The following is a 13,293-nucleotide window of genomic DNA, read 5'->3' on the forward strand; positions in this document are numbered from 1 at the left end:
GCCCCTACACCACTGCCCCCAGTGCCATTTCTTCCATCCATCCAGTCTGCCTCCTGTCACAAAAAACCTTTATTTGGCTTTTTACTAGCAGGCGAGCCACATTCTTCAAAGTTGTCTAATTTGGCTCGCAGGGTAACCTTGCATGGTTCAGCCCTTTCCTGCCAACATTCGGTGTGAAAATGCCACTGCATTGGCAGGGCAGGGCAGGGCACGGCAGAGAGGCAACATCTGCGCAGGAGCAGTACTTTTTTCTTCTTCTGTAGGGTTTTTATATTTTGGACTATAATATGGGTGGAATGGTGGAAAATAGAAATGTGAAGTAGCTGGTAGTTACGATTCAGGAATGTTCTTCCCAAGCTTCATTACAATAAAAGGTTACCAACAACTAAACTATCATTTTTTTCAACCTCTACCGCCTGCCCCCAGAAAACAGCCTTTTCTGTCTTGGTAGATGCTTTACTTTTTCACATCTATGTTCCTGGACAGAGCATTCCTATGGAGGTTGCAGGAAGGCTTGCAAATATGTGGCAGAGGAACTGCTAGTTCCTAGGCTCTCCTAGACTTGCACCAGCCAGGGCAAGAGATTGGGGGCCAGGGGAGAGACAGAGAGATGTTTTACCCTTTTCTTGTCTGTTTTGTTCACTGCTTTTTCCTTTTTAATTCCATCTCATTGGTTCTACAAGGAAAAAAATAACTATGCAAGCTCCAGGGTGGGCATAGTCCACTCCCCACCTCACTGCAGAAGTGTGTCCAGAGAAGGAGACATCTTTGAAACCTTCCCTGATCCTCTCCTGGCATGACCCTGCAACAGCCCTTCTGCTCCTACCACTGTCAGAGCAGCCGAGGTAGTGGAAAGTTTCACTGCCACCCATTCTCTGCAGGTGAGCTCCCCTCTCCATCCATGAAGGGAGAGGTCCTCAGTATTCTATGTCCCCTGGGATGCCCTCCCAGGGACCATAAGATTGCACTCTCAGTTGCTTTTCTTTTCTTTTTAATTGTTTCTCCTGCCACATCTAGTAATTTTCTGTTGATCTAAAAAGTTTCAAATTCAGGGAAAGTACACACCTCTTCCAACAGGCAAATATTTCTGCTATCTATAGACTGTTTTCTCCTTCTTTCCGAGATAGCACTATTTCTTTTGAACTTCAGCCTCTGAATTTCCCTTTGTTCCCTCAGGGCTAAACGTATTAGGCCCTGCTTGCCACCATATGGAAAATTCTTACCCAACCTTTATAGTCTGCCAAGGTACAAGGTTAATATGTATCATACAGATTCCTTTTATAATAATAATAATAATAATAATAATATAACAACAACGGCTTTTTATCTGTTAAAAATACTAGATATTCTTGGCGGCTATGCTTATCTATAACAGATCACCCTGCTGCTCTTCCCCGTAAATTAGGGCTTTTGCGTATGAAAAGTCTGCCTAAATTACAAGTGAAATTAAATTATGCTGCCGCCATTCATAGCTGCTGTAGCTGCTGTTGGGTTGGTTGGTTTTTTATAACTTCTAACCAGGTCTGTACAAGTCATGTTCCATCAAGCCTGACACAGCCCTCTGGACATGGCCCACAAACAGCTTGATAACCCTTCTGGTTTTGCTGCCTGCCTTGGACTGCAAAAACAAGGCAATATGAAGCTGTGTACTTATACTAGGTCAGACCAAACTATTGTCTACTCTGACAGGCAGTGGCTTGCCAGGGTCTCAGGCAGGAAGAGGTCTTTCCTGCCACATATTACCTGATCCTTTTAAAACTGGTGACACCAGGGACTGAACCTGGGACTTCTGTGTGCAAAGCAGGAGGTTTCTACCACTGAACTATGTGTGGTGTGCTGTGTTCACCTTAGTAAGCCTCAAGCTGTGTATGTTGGATAGTAAGCAAGAGGTGTAGCAAGCGCAGCTATGGGTCCTTAGGGCACAATCCTATGCATGTTTAGACAGAGACGAAGCCTACAACCCCCAGCATTCCCTAGCCAGCTTTGCTGTGCTGGCCAGGGAATGCTGGGAGTTGTAGGCCTTTTTTCTGTCTAAACGTGCATAGGATTGCGCCCTTAGCTTAGCAGAGAATGAAGCAAAATGCATAGAGTCCTCTCAAATGCTGAGCTTTGAGATTTTCTGCTCTTTTCAGCAGCAGCAATTAGTCAGGAAGGTCACACTTCCCTGTTTTAAGAGTAGGAAGGAACGGGGCCTACTAAGGTCTTTCCTGGACCTCAGAAAAAATATGAGGACAAGCAGCAAAAGAATCCAGACATTCCAACAAACCATGGACATCCAAAAGGGGAAGATCAAATCACTACTATCTTTGAGAACACATTAGGGATTTTAAAAATAATTTTGAAGAAGTATGTGTGTTTTTAATGGGCAAAACGTTTGGGGGAGGGTTCAGTCATTTGGAGGTCAATTTTAGGCAGTAAAATAGTCAAGGTCCCCTTTCCTCTTCTTATTCAATTTGTAACCTTCCAAGTTGCTTTTCAGTAAAAAGGCAAAATAAAAAGTTGGGGCATTGTTACATGCAGCTTCATGCAACATGTAGTTTCCCCGTAGTCTCTTTTAGGAGAGGATCCTTAAAGATCCCTAGCTAAAACAACAACAGAAAAACAACAACAAATCCTTTGTCCTCTCTAAAAGGAGTATTCAGGGATCTTTGGATATTATGTTCCTTCCGTTTCTCAGTGTGAGCTCAAGCAGCAGCCAATTACAGGATTTTAAAAAGTCCAATTGTATACATTGCCTGTGCCTCAAATATCTCTTTAATTGGGTTTCAGATGTCTCCAGCAGAGCTAGTGTGAACAATGCAAGACACTGTACAGTATCATATCATATCATATCATATCATGAGTATCATGTGATACTCATTCTGTTTCTCATAAATTATTTCCACTAAATTAGAGGAAGGGAACTGGTCTGTACATGCTGTTCTGTTTTAGACTAGAACTCAGCAGAAATTCAGAAATCTACTTAATTAGTCAAACTTACATGAAATTGAATAATTCACTTTTAAAGGCTTTGAATCCAGGCTGTGGTGTCCTGAGAATTTCACATTTGGTTTATAAGGCTTCAGGTCATTTTACTTGCCCGTCAGCTGACTCAGTGGCAGGCAACATATCATCGTTAACAACACCGGAGTATACAGCCTTCAGTCATCTTTCAGGTTATGCTGCTATCACACATGACTCTTAGCCATGCTTTACTTGCTTAGGACGCAATCCTATGGGGATAGGCGGCCGCCTCCAAACTCAGAGGCAACCGCCTATCCAATGCAGGGCAGGAGAAGCACAGAGGGGATCATCCCCTCCGTGCTTCAGCTGCCCTGCATTTGCGGCTGTCTAGCTGCGGGAAGGGGAAGCGGGGGAAGCGGCTGCCGGATGACACATAGGATGTGTTGTACCAGCATTTTCGGTTTCCCCGCCCTGGAACGCCCCATTTTCAGTGCTCCTCACTCCTTTTCTGAGCGCGGAGCTTTTCCAAGCTGCCTGCGAGGCAGCGCAGGAAGGGGGAAGGTCGGTTCCTGGAAACCAACATACCCTATGGCCGTCTAGCCGCTGATTTCTCCCTCCTTCTGTTACATGCATTTGAAGATACGAGGGAAAGAAAGAGGTAGATGCTAATAACTGGGCTTAAACAGCCCACCACTTTAGCTCCCTTCATGCATTACATCTGCAAAGGGATGCTCATGCAATCAAGGAGGTGGGAGCTGTACCACTGGCCCCACCCATGGGGTCACACAGCTTCCCTTCCCCACCCCCAATAGGCATGGGCTTCTGCAGGAGGATCTCCCTACAGACTGTTGTGCCTGAGCTTGGTCCATTAGTAGGGTCATGGAGCAAAGCCCAGTTCAGATGCAAAGGAGAAAGCCAAGAGACAAGCACAATCTCAGGATCAAGACAAAGCCAAGGCTTAGAAACATGGGAAGTATAAGCAAGGAGTACATGGACCATAAGGCCTTTATTATTCCTGCAGCAGATAGATCAGGATTGAAAGCTTACATAACCTGATCTTCAGAGCTTCGCCTAGACTTCGCCTGCACACAGTTCAGCTAACCCTCCGGGCTTCCTTCTCCTGAGAAGTCCCCTACTCCTGAGGAGCCCTACTTGCAAGGAATCCTCTTAGTCCTGAAGAGTCTGGTTTCTTTGGGTCCTAAGCCATGTGCTGAGTGGTTCCTTGGCCTCCTCTCCTCCTCCAACCACAGGAGAGGTAAGTTCATCAGGAACTCTGTCTAGCCTCAAGGGTTTGGTTTGGCCTTCTCAAGTGTGCGAGGGGTGCCAATGGGAATGTTGGAATCAGGGTCTAATGGGGTCTTTGGCTCCAAAGTCTTCACCAGATTCCTTGCCTGGTCCTAGGTCAGGCATGACAAGACATCCATAACTAATGTGTTAATTTTGGGAGAAGCTACACAACCTTGGGATTGGGGCCAGCAATATGGCTCCCGCTGCCCTTTGATCGAGTAATTCTTTTATTTGAAGAGCATGGGATACAGGTATCAGCGAAGTTCAGCATAGAGGAGGTAGTTCTAATCGAACCCTTCCCCAAAAAATCTGCTCGGTGATTCCCGGCTGGATGTGCAGCTGCAATGTCTTCTTGCACCACTAATGCACACCTGGGCTGAATCTACACATAGCAGTTATACCATTATCATACCATTATCATAACTATTGGCGCCCACTGGTGTCATGTGTACCAATAGGTACGATAACGGTATAACTGCTAAGTGTAGATTCAGCCCTGATCTTGCAGAGAGTGGAAGATGTGAAGTAGGCTCTTCATCTGAGGCTAGAAAACTGAGCAGGAAGGCGCTGTACACACAAAACATCAAAAAGGAAAAAACCCCAAAGTGCTCAGTACTGAGTACTGAGTACGGACTGTAATAATTATTTATTCATTGTGCAGATCTCTAAAATACTCATGGACTATAAAAATTGTTTATTCATTGTGCAGATCTACGTGTTTCCAGACTAGGTCTCTTCCGCAGGAGCAATTGATCTCTGAGGTGAGCCTACTTCTGTTTCTGTTGAGCTGAAGCCAATGGGGGGGTGGGGGGAACTAAGAGATCAATTGCTCCTGAGGAAGAGACCTAGCCTGGAAACGGGTCAAGCATTTTTAGAGAACTGCATAATAAACAATTGGATTTTTTTTTTCCCCTTTTGAAGTTTTGTTCTTCATCTGAGGCTGGTTGTATCCTGCCTTCACAACCCTGGGCAGCAACCCCACTCTTGAGCTCCAATCTTATGAATGTCATGCTATCCAGCATCTCGGCCAAGATTAACATCTTGGACACCTTTCCACTCACACCACAAAGGTAGCATTTCCCCCACCCCATGCCCACACTGGTCTTTCTGTCATACTGTGATGAAAGAGTTAAACAAAGCCAAATGGAACGAATTTAGACTGAAACTCATAAGCTTGAAGGCAAAGTGCTTGTCACAGAGCAGAAAAGACATTTCACCCCAGTATTTGGCATGACACAATCCTGTCACTTTAAGAAGTTCAGCTTGGCACCTGACATTAAAGATGAGCCTAAAGGGCTGAATGGAGAGTACTTAGCAAGCGATCTGGTCATAAGATCCTGTGCATCTGGCTGCATATGCAGGAAGACATTAAAAAATATGAATTCATCAAGCATCACCAAAAGTAAATGCTTCACAATTAGCTTAAAGCATAATAATCAGGAACTCAGTTTGAATACAGCCAGGCAGAGGCTTGTCTACCTTCAGGGCAGCCTTCCCCAACCTGTTGTCTTCCAGTTGTTTGGGACGTCAAGTTCCATCAATTCTAGCTAGCAATGGTCAGGAATGCTGAGAGCTGTAGCCCCAAACATCTGGAGGGCACCAAAGTGGGGAAGGCTGCTCCAGGGTATAACATGAAATTGGTGTTAAGTATAGCGGCCAGACAGAGGGCTTCTCCAACCAGTCTTCTTATCCTGCAACTATTCGGGCTTCTGCTTACAGATTTTTTTGTAGGATTAAGATCGGCTCCTTATGCAGGCTGACACATGCTTTTTTTCCCTTGGACTTCCTTTGTCTGGAAGTTCTATACTTTTCATTATACAGCCACTAGATGGTGCTGTGGTAGAATGGAACCGCGCAATTACACACATCCGTTAAAGTGGTTTAACATTTATTACCACATTATCTCCTATCTTTTAAAAACTGGGATAAAGGTCAGAAAGTGCATGAGACGCCCTGGGGGTTGATGATATCATGTAAAGGACATGCAACCTTCCGTGAATGACCAATCATGAGCACACAATAAAAGCCTCATGTAGAAATGCCAAAGGCTTCACACCTTCAAGACCCACAATCACCAAGTAACTGGATTTGGGTGTGATTGGATTTGGGTCCATTCTGTATTCTTCCTGTTGAATCCATGGTCTGCTGCGCTCAAAAGCCATTTCTTCCTCTTTTGTTTGCTTGATCTCAGTTGGACTTGGAACTTTTTCTTCTGATCATTTTGGCAAGCCCTATCAAAACCCTGGATTCCAAGACTTCAGGGTTGTTGTTATCCCCACTGGTCCCACTGACAGTCGTGTTGCTCCTGAAACCGCTTGGTTCCTGGCCTCTGCCAAGAAAGGCAGGATACCACCTTGTGATCCTGGTGGATTTGGCAAGCTCTGTAGTTCTGTGGGGTGACGGAAGTCATACTGGTAGAATGCTGACTGTCTGTCTTGAATATACAGGTGCTCTTGTACATGTACATTATAGGAATATTATGTTACAAATGACAAAAAAAATCAGTTTAGCAAAACACTAATACCCCACTGATTACCTATTGACATATTTTTTAATCCACTCGCAAGCCTTGGATACAATAGGGTCCAGTTCTGAAGCAGTTGATTGCATTTGTATTTATATGGATGGGTCAAAAACGCAGTCTGAAGGTGCCGATTCTTACAGTTGGGCAAGCTTTTATCACGCAGTCACCCTCTTAAATTACCGATCCTTACATGGATTTCCTTCTCACTGAGTCTAGAGTTGCCAGATTAGTATTTGAACTAGGATGAAATGTGTCGTGTATCACATCAGTAGCTATAGCATACTGGAAAGGACCCTGTCCCAATTACATTCTTGAATTAAGGACTGCACTTCACAAAATGGACATCTGAGAGCAATTTCCCTCACAAGTGATTCTTTGTTCTTCTTCAGTTTCTCAACATTAAACAATAACTATGGCAAGGGAAAACTAGAAACTCATGTGTAGCATGTGAATGAAATTATAAGCCCTTAAATTCTAATGAAATTAAATTTTATCTTTTTCAGGATGCACACCTTTTAATGGATTTTTAATCTTTCAATATATATGATTTTGCTTGTGTTGTCATCTAGTATACAAGTCAAATGTCCCCCAAAAGGAGTATTTTCTTTTATTGGGATAAGTTTTTCCTGGTCACAAAGATTTTGAGTGCTGGACAGAGAAGATCCTTGCAATTATTACAAGATTTTGATTATAGTAGCAATGAGAGAGCACGAATGGAGGTAACCAAGTAATCGACGCACTTGTGCATTTGATGTATAAAATGGTTCCACTGCCAGCTTGACAAAATGGCTCTTTGTCTTCACAGAACACCAAATTATTTCAGATAAGAAAATGTAGGAACTAATTCTCGGATATGTGGTAGATATAGATATAACTTTTGAGTTCTTAAAGCCATTTTTAAAGAAGGTCTTTATTCAAGCATTGCATATTTCTACTTATTTATCAGCTTTAAAGCCCTGTCAGGGACCTCACTGTGGATCAGGGTTCTGTTGGAGTTATCCTGCCCCCTGGAGTCAGGATCAGCCAGATGTGAACCAAAGCAGATGTGGTGCTGATGGCTTAAAGGCCCATGGGGAGCTACAGCGGTTCCCTGGCTCACCTGACTAGGTGCTGAGTTAGCTTCCTGTAACGTTGCCTGCCCAACATGTCCAAGTAACAATCCAGCCTTTAACTCCTTCAGCAGACATGATTCCTTAGTGGTGCAAGCAGCAAAGTACCACAGCTTGGCCACCAGGTGTAGCCAGTTCATAGGGTGGTCATGTGTCCTCTTTTTGAAGGGCTGCCAGAGGACCATCCTCTTTCTGAAGACATCCTCTAGCTAAAGGATTGTCCAGTCCAATTCAAGATTAAAAATTAAGAATCATAAGAACTGTTGCTCATCAACAGTTATCACCTGGGCAGCAGACTAGGCAGGCAGGCACACAGGTCACTTGGCCACAGCCTTCCACACTACACTGAGATGTACTGTGATTCTATTTAAATTATAATAATTATTTCTAAATTTGCAGCTAAATATATATATATATATTAGCATATGTAAATTTTATGCAAACCAGTGCTCTCTTTTGTCCTCTTTTTTTGGGTGCTGCATTTTCTCTTTATGGTGATTCATAAGTGGCTATTGTACCCATGGTGGATCACGTCATCTACTTCTGGCCTCCCTGATGCTTGTCAGAATGTGACCATCTGCTTGTCCTCAGTCCCGTTACCTATCTCTGGCTCTTTGGGCTCATGGTTCCAACTTTTACACTTGACCCATGCCTGCCCTGGACTACGCCTTTTGTCTGACCCAGCTGACAATTTCAGTGCCATTACTGCAGATGGTGCTTGTGATGAAACCCCTCCTCTCTTCACCCAGCCTACGGTCCCTCAAGACAGGGGGGGTTCATCTTTGCTTCCACCTAGGCAGGTTGTTCCCACCCACCTCAGCTTTACGCCCTTAACCACCTTTCTTATATTCCTTTATTTTCCTAGAGTATAATTGTGTGTGTGTGTTGAGCCCTTTTTTTTAAACTTCTACCTAGATTAAGTATAAGTAGCATGGTGAAGTCTTCAGCACAGACTCGATGTAAAAGAATCAAAATAATTTATTTAGATTATACAGATTGAACTTTAAAAGATTTATCTTAACCTAACCTACACCAAACTAAGGCCTAAAACCACTAACCACCTCTCCCTATCCCCAGGAGATGTTTTATCTAAGTGATCAAATCCCTCTCTCCCTCTTCACCTCTCGCAAACTCCCTCTCTTAACTCATTCTAGCATCCCCTCCAATCAGCATTCTCACTGACCAATCACACGGCCCCAGGCACTCAGCCACTCACACCATTCTATACTTTGTAACACACCCACCAGACAACCTCCAGTGTATGGAGAAGCTATAAACCTTTAACACTGTGTTTAAACAAATAAAACCATGGGGCGGTTCTGCCACAGCTATATTATAGCTATTAGCTCAGCAGAGATCAGGTGGACTGACAGCATTCCACCTGGCTCTGTAACTCTTCCGATTCTGAGCTGCCTCCTCTGTTGAAACAATGCTCTGATGCAGAGTAAGCTGCTTTCAAGCAGCCCCTTCCTGTTGACTTGCCTACCAGCTTGATTGCCTTTCTGCTTTGCATCTTGGGTATCTGCCTGGTCTCTACTTTCTTGTCTCCAGAATGACAGCCTGGGCATTGATGTGATAACAGCCATCACACGAAACTGCCTGTTCCATCAGTTCAATCCTGTACCATCCCAAACAGTAAGACTGAAGGCTGCATACCCTGTGCAGTTGAACCTATCAGGTGTGTTGACGGGCAGGGATTCACTGAAGGCTAAAGCCATGTGTGTGTATGCGTGCGCATGCACACGCACATGCTTTTTCCCTGGTGAGGAGTTTTGCTCTCTCCCTGTCTCAAGTCACCATTGTGTCATTATTGTCCTTTCTAGCTTGGATCAGGGTTCCCAGGGGGAGTTGATTTGAAGCAGTTGCACTTTCTAGAAAGACAAGGCAGAGTCAAGTCCAATGAGTCAGAGTCAAGTCTAGCTAACCAGGATGGCAAGGTCAGACCATGCAGGGTCTGTCAGGACCCTAGACAGATCACAATGGCAGGTATGGGCTGGAAGTTACTCAAGAGGAGCAGCCCTCTCAGCAACATGCAGATGCCCTTTGAAGCCTGGCAGGTCTAAACCTGCAGTTAATTCTGTCCTGTCTGAGGAGGTGTCAACTTCTTAAAGGGCCATTGTCCAATTCTGCAGCTGCTTGTTGTTGTTGTTCAGTCGTTCAGTCGTGTCCGACTCTTCGTGACCCCATGGACCATAGCACACCAGGCCTTCCTGTCCTGCGCTGTCTCCCGGAGTGTGCTCAAGTTCATATTCATTGCATTGGTGATGCTATCTAGCCATCTCATCCTCTGTCGTCCCCTTCTCCTTTTGCCTTCAGTCTTTCCCAGCATCAGGGTCTTTTCCAGAGAGTTTTCTCTTTGCATTAGGTGGCCAAAATATTTGAGCTTCATCTTCAGTATCTGTCCTTCCAATGAGCACTCAGGGTTGATTTCCTTTAGGATTGACTGATTTGACCTCCTTGCAGTCCAGGGGACTCGTAAGAGTCTTCTCCAGCACCACAGTTCGAAAGCATCAATTCTTCGGCGCTCAGCCTTCCTTATAGTCCAGCTCTCACAGCCATACACTACTACTGGGAAAACCATAGCTTTGATTAGACGGACCTTTGTTGGCAAGGTGATGTCTCTGCTTCTTACTATGCTGTCTAGGTTTGCCATAGCTTTCCTCCCAAGGAGCAAGCGTCTTTTAATTGGAGCTGGCAAAGTCTGCATTGGAGGGTTGCCCTTTGTGTCTTAGGAGTCTAGTAAAGCTACGTCCTCTGGCTTGGAAGGTTCCAGAGTAGTAGATCATGGGTTACTAGATAAAGGCTCCTACCCCTCTGAGTTTTCCTCTGGGTCAGAAGGGGGATCAAGGCAAATATGACAAATATAATGCAATGATTCTATCAAAACACTTGGGCTAAAAGATGGTTTAGTTTCTACTCTCTCTGAAACACCATGGAAAGCATAAGATGTGAAAATTACAGTTTACCAAGCAATTTATAGATGAGCCTATGGGGTGTGTGGGGAACTTGAAGAAATATGATTGTTTGTACATAGGAGACAATAGCATCAATTAACTCTGACAATGGTTTATTGTTTCACACAAATTACTATCACACATATTGATTTTGTGTGTGTGTTATAAAACATTTTTGTAGAAACCATTACAATAATTTATAGAATAAATGGTTTTATGGGAAAGGGCCAACCTATAACAAGAGCCGGCCTTGTGTATGAGACCAAGAAATCTATTGCATGCATGTGCGTAGTAACTCTACTGTAGGAGATGTTCTTTAATTCCTTGGTTCTTGAAATGTGAGACAGGTATCCCTGAAAAGATTGTGAAGATGGAAACATCTATGTGCCCCTACATTCCAGTCTATAGATGTTCTCTGAGCTAGGAGGCAAAGAGCTTTACCCACCAGCCATTTTAATACAATCCTGGAGCTGTCTGGTTGTGTTCATGTGCTTTATTTGCACATGGCAATCCAAATTTAAAAAGGTAAAAGGTAAAGGTGTCCCCAACCAGTCGTGTCCGACTCTAGGGTGTGGTGCTCATCTCCATTTCTAAGCCGAAGAGCCAGTGCTGTCCGAAGACACTTCCGTGGTCATGTGGCCGGCATGACTGAACACCAAGGTGCATGGAACGCTGTTACCTTTCCCGCCAAAGTGGTACCTATTTATCTACTTGCAATTTCTTGCTTTCGAACTGCTAGGTTGGCAGAAGCTGGGACTGAAGACGGGAGATCACTCCATCACGCAGCACTCGGGTCTCGAACTGCTGTCCTGCTGATCTTCCGGTCTGCAGTTCAGCGTCTTAACCACTAAGCCACCGCGGCCCCTCTAATCCAAATTTAGACATCAATAATAATAACATTGTACTTATATTGGTGTGCTGGATCTGGATTAAAATATCACATATTTAGAAAGGGAAATTAAATAAGCAGGGTGTCAATATACAGCCTTGTTGTACTCCTTTCCCAATTTTGAACCAGTCGGTTGTTCCATGTCCAGTTCTTACTGTTGCTTCTTGACCCTCGTACAGGTTTCTCAGGAGACAGGTAAAGTGGTCTGGTACTCCCATCACTTTAAGAATTGGCCACAGTTTGTTGTGATCCACATAATCAAAGGCTTTAGCGTAGTCAATGAAGTAGAGATAGATGTTTTTCTGGAATTCTCTTGCTTTCTCCATGATCCAGCAAATGTTGGATTTGATCTCTAGTTCCTCTGCCTCTTCGAAACCCAGCTTGTACTTCCAGTAGTTCTCGGTTCACATACTGCTGAAGCCTAGCTTGTAGGATTTTGAGCATAACCTTGTTGGCATGTGAAAAGAGCGCAATTGTACAGTAGTTTGAACACTCTTTGGCATTGCCGTTCTTTGGAATTGTAATGTAAACTGACCTTTTCCAGTCTCGTGGACATTGTTGAGTGTTCCAAATTTGTTGGCATATTGAGTGCAGCACTTTAACAGCATCATCTTTTAGGATTTTAAATAGCTCAGCTGGAAGACTGTCATCTCCGCTAGCTTTGTTGTTAGTAATGCTTCCTAAGGCCCACTTGACTTCACTCTCTAGGATGTCCGGCTCAAGTTCAGTGACCGCACTATCATGGCTATCAGGGACATTCAGATCTTTCCTGTATAGTTCTTCTGTGTATTCTTTCCACCTCTCCTTAATCTCATCTGCTTCTGTTAGGTCCCTGCCTTCTTTGTCCTTTATCATGCCCATCTTTGCACAAAACGTTCCCTTGATATCTCCGATTTTCTTGAAGAGATCTCTAGTCTTTCCCATTCTATTGTTTTCTTCTATTTCTTTGCATTGTTCATTTAAGAAGGCCTTCTTGTCTCTCCTTGCTATTCTCTGGAAATCTGCATTCAGTTGGGTATATCTTCCCCTTTCTCCCTTGCTTTTCGCTTTCCTTCTTTTCTCAGCTACTTGTAAAGCCTCATCTGACAGCCACTTTGCTTTCTTGCATTTCTTTTTCTTCGGGATAGATTGAGTTGCTGCCTCCTGAACAATGTTACGGACCTCCGTCCATAGTTCCTCAGGCACTCTGTCTATCAGGTCTAATCCCTTAAATCTATTCCTCACCTCCACTGTATATTCATAAGGGATATGATTGAGGTCATACCTGAATGGTTTAGTGGTTTCCCCTACGTTCTTCAATTTCAGCCGAAATTTTGCAAGAAGCAGCTCATGATCTGAGCCACAGTCAGCTCCAGGTCTTGTTTTTACTGACTGTATAGAACTTCTCCATCTTTGGCTGCAAAGGACATAATCAATCTGATTTCGATATTGATCATCTGGTGATGTCCATGTGTAGAGTCGCCTCTTGTGCTGTGGGAAAAGAGTGTTTGTGATGATCAGTGTGTTCTCTTGGCAAAACTCTATTAGCTTGCTTCATTTTGTACACCAAGGCCATGCTTGCCTGTTATCCCGGTGGTTTCTTGACTT

The sequence above is a fragment of the Heloderma suspectum genome, chromosome 3 (genome assembly GCF_057233095.1).
Source record: "Heloderma suspectum isolate Gila_16-S chromosome 3, 16-S_ref, whole genome shotgun sequence".
In the NCBI taxonomy this organism is placed as follows: Eukaryota; Metazoa; Chordata; class Lepidosauria; order Squamata; family Helodermatidae; genus Heloderma; species Heloderma suspectum.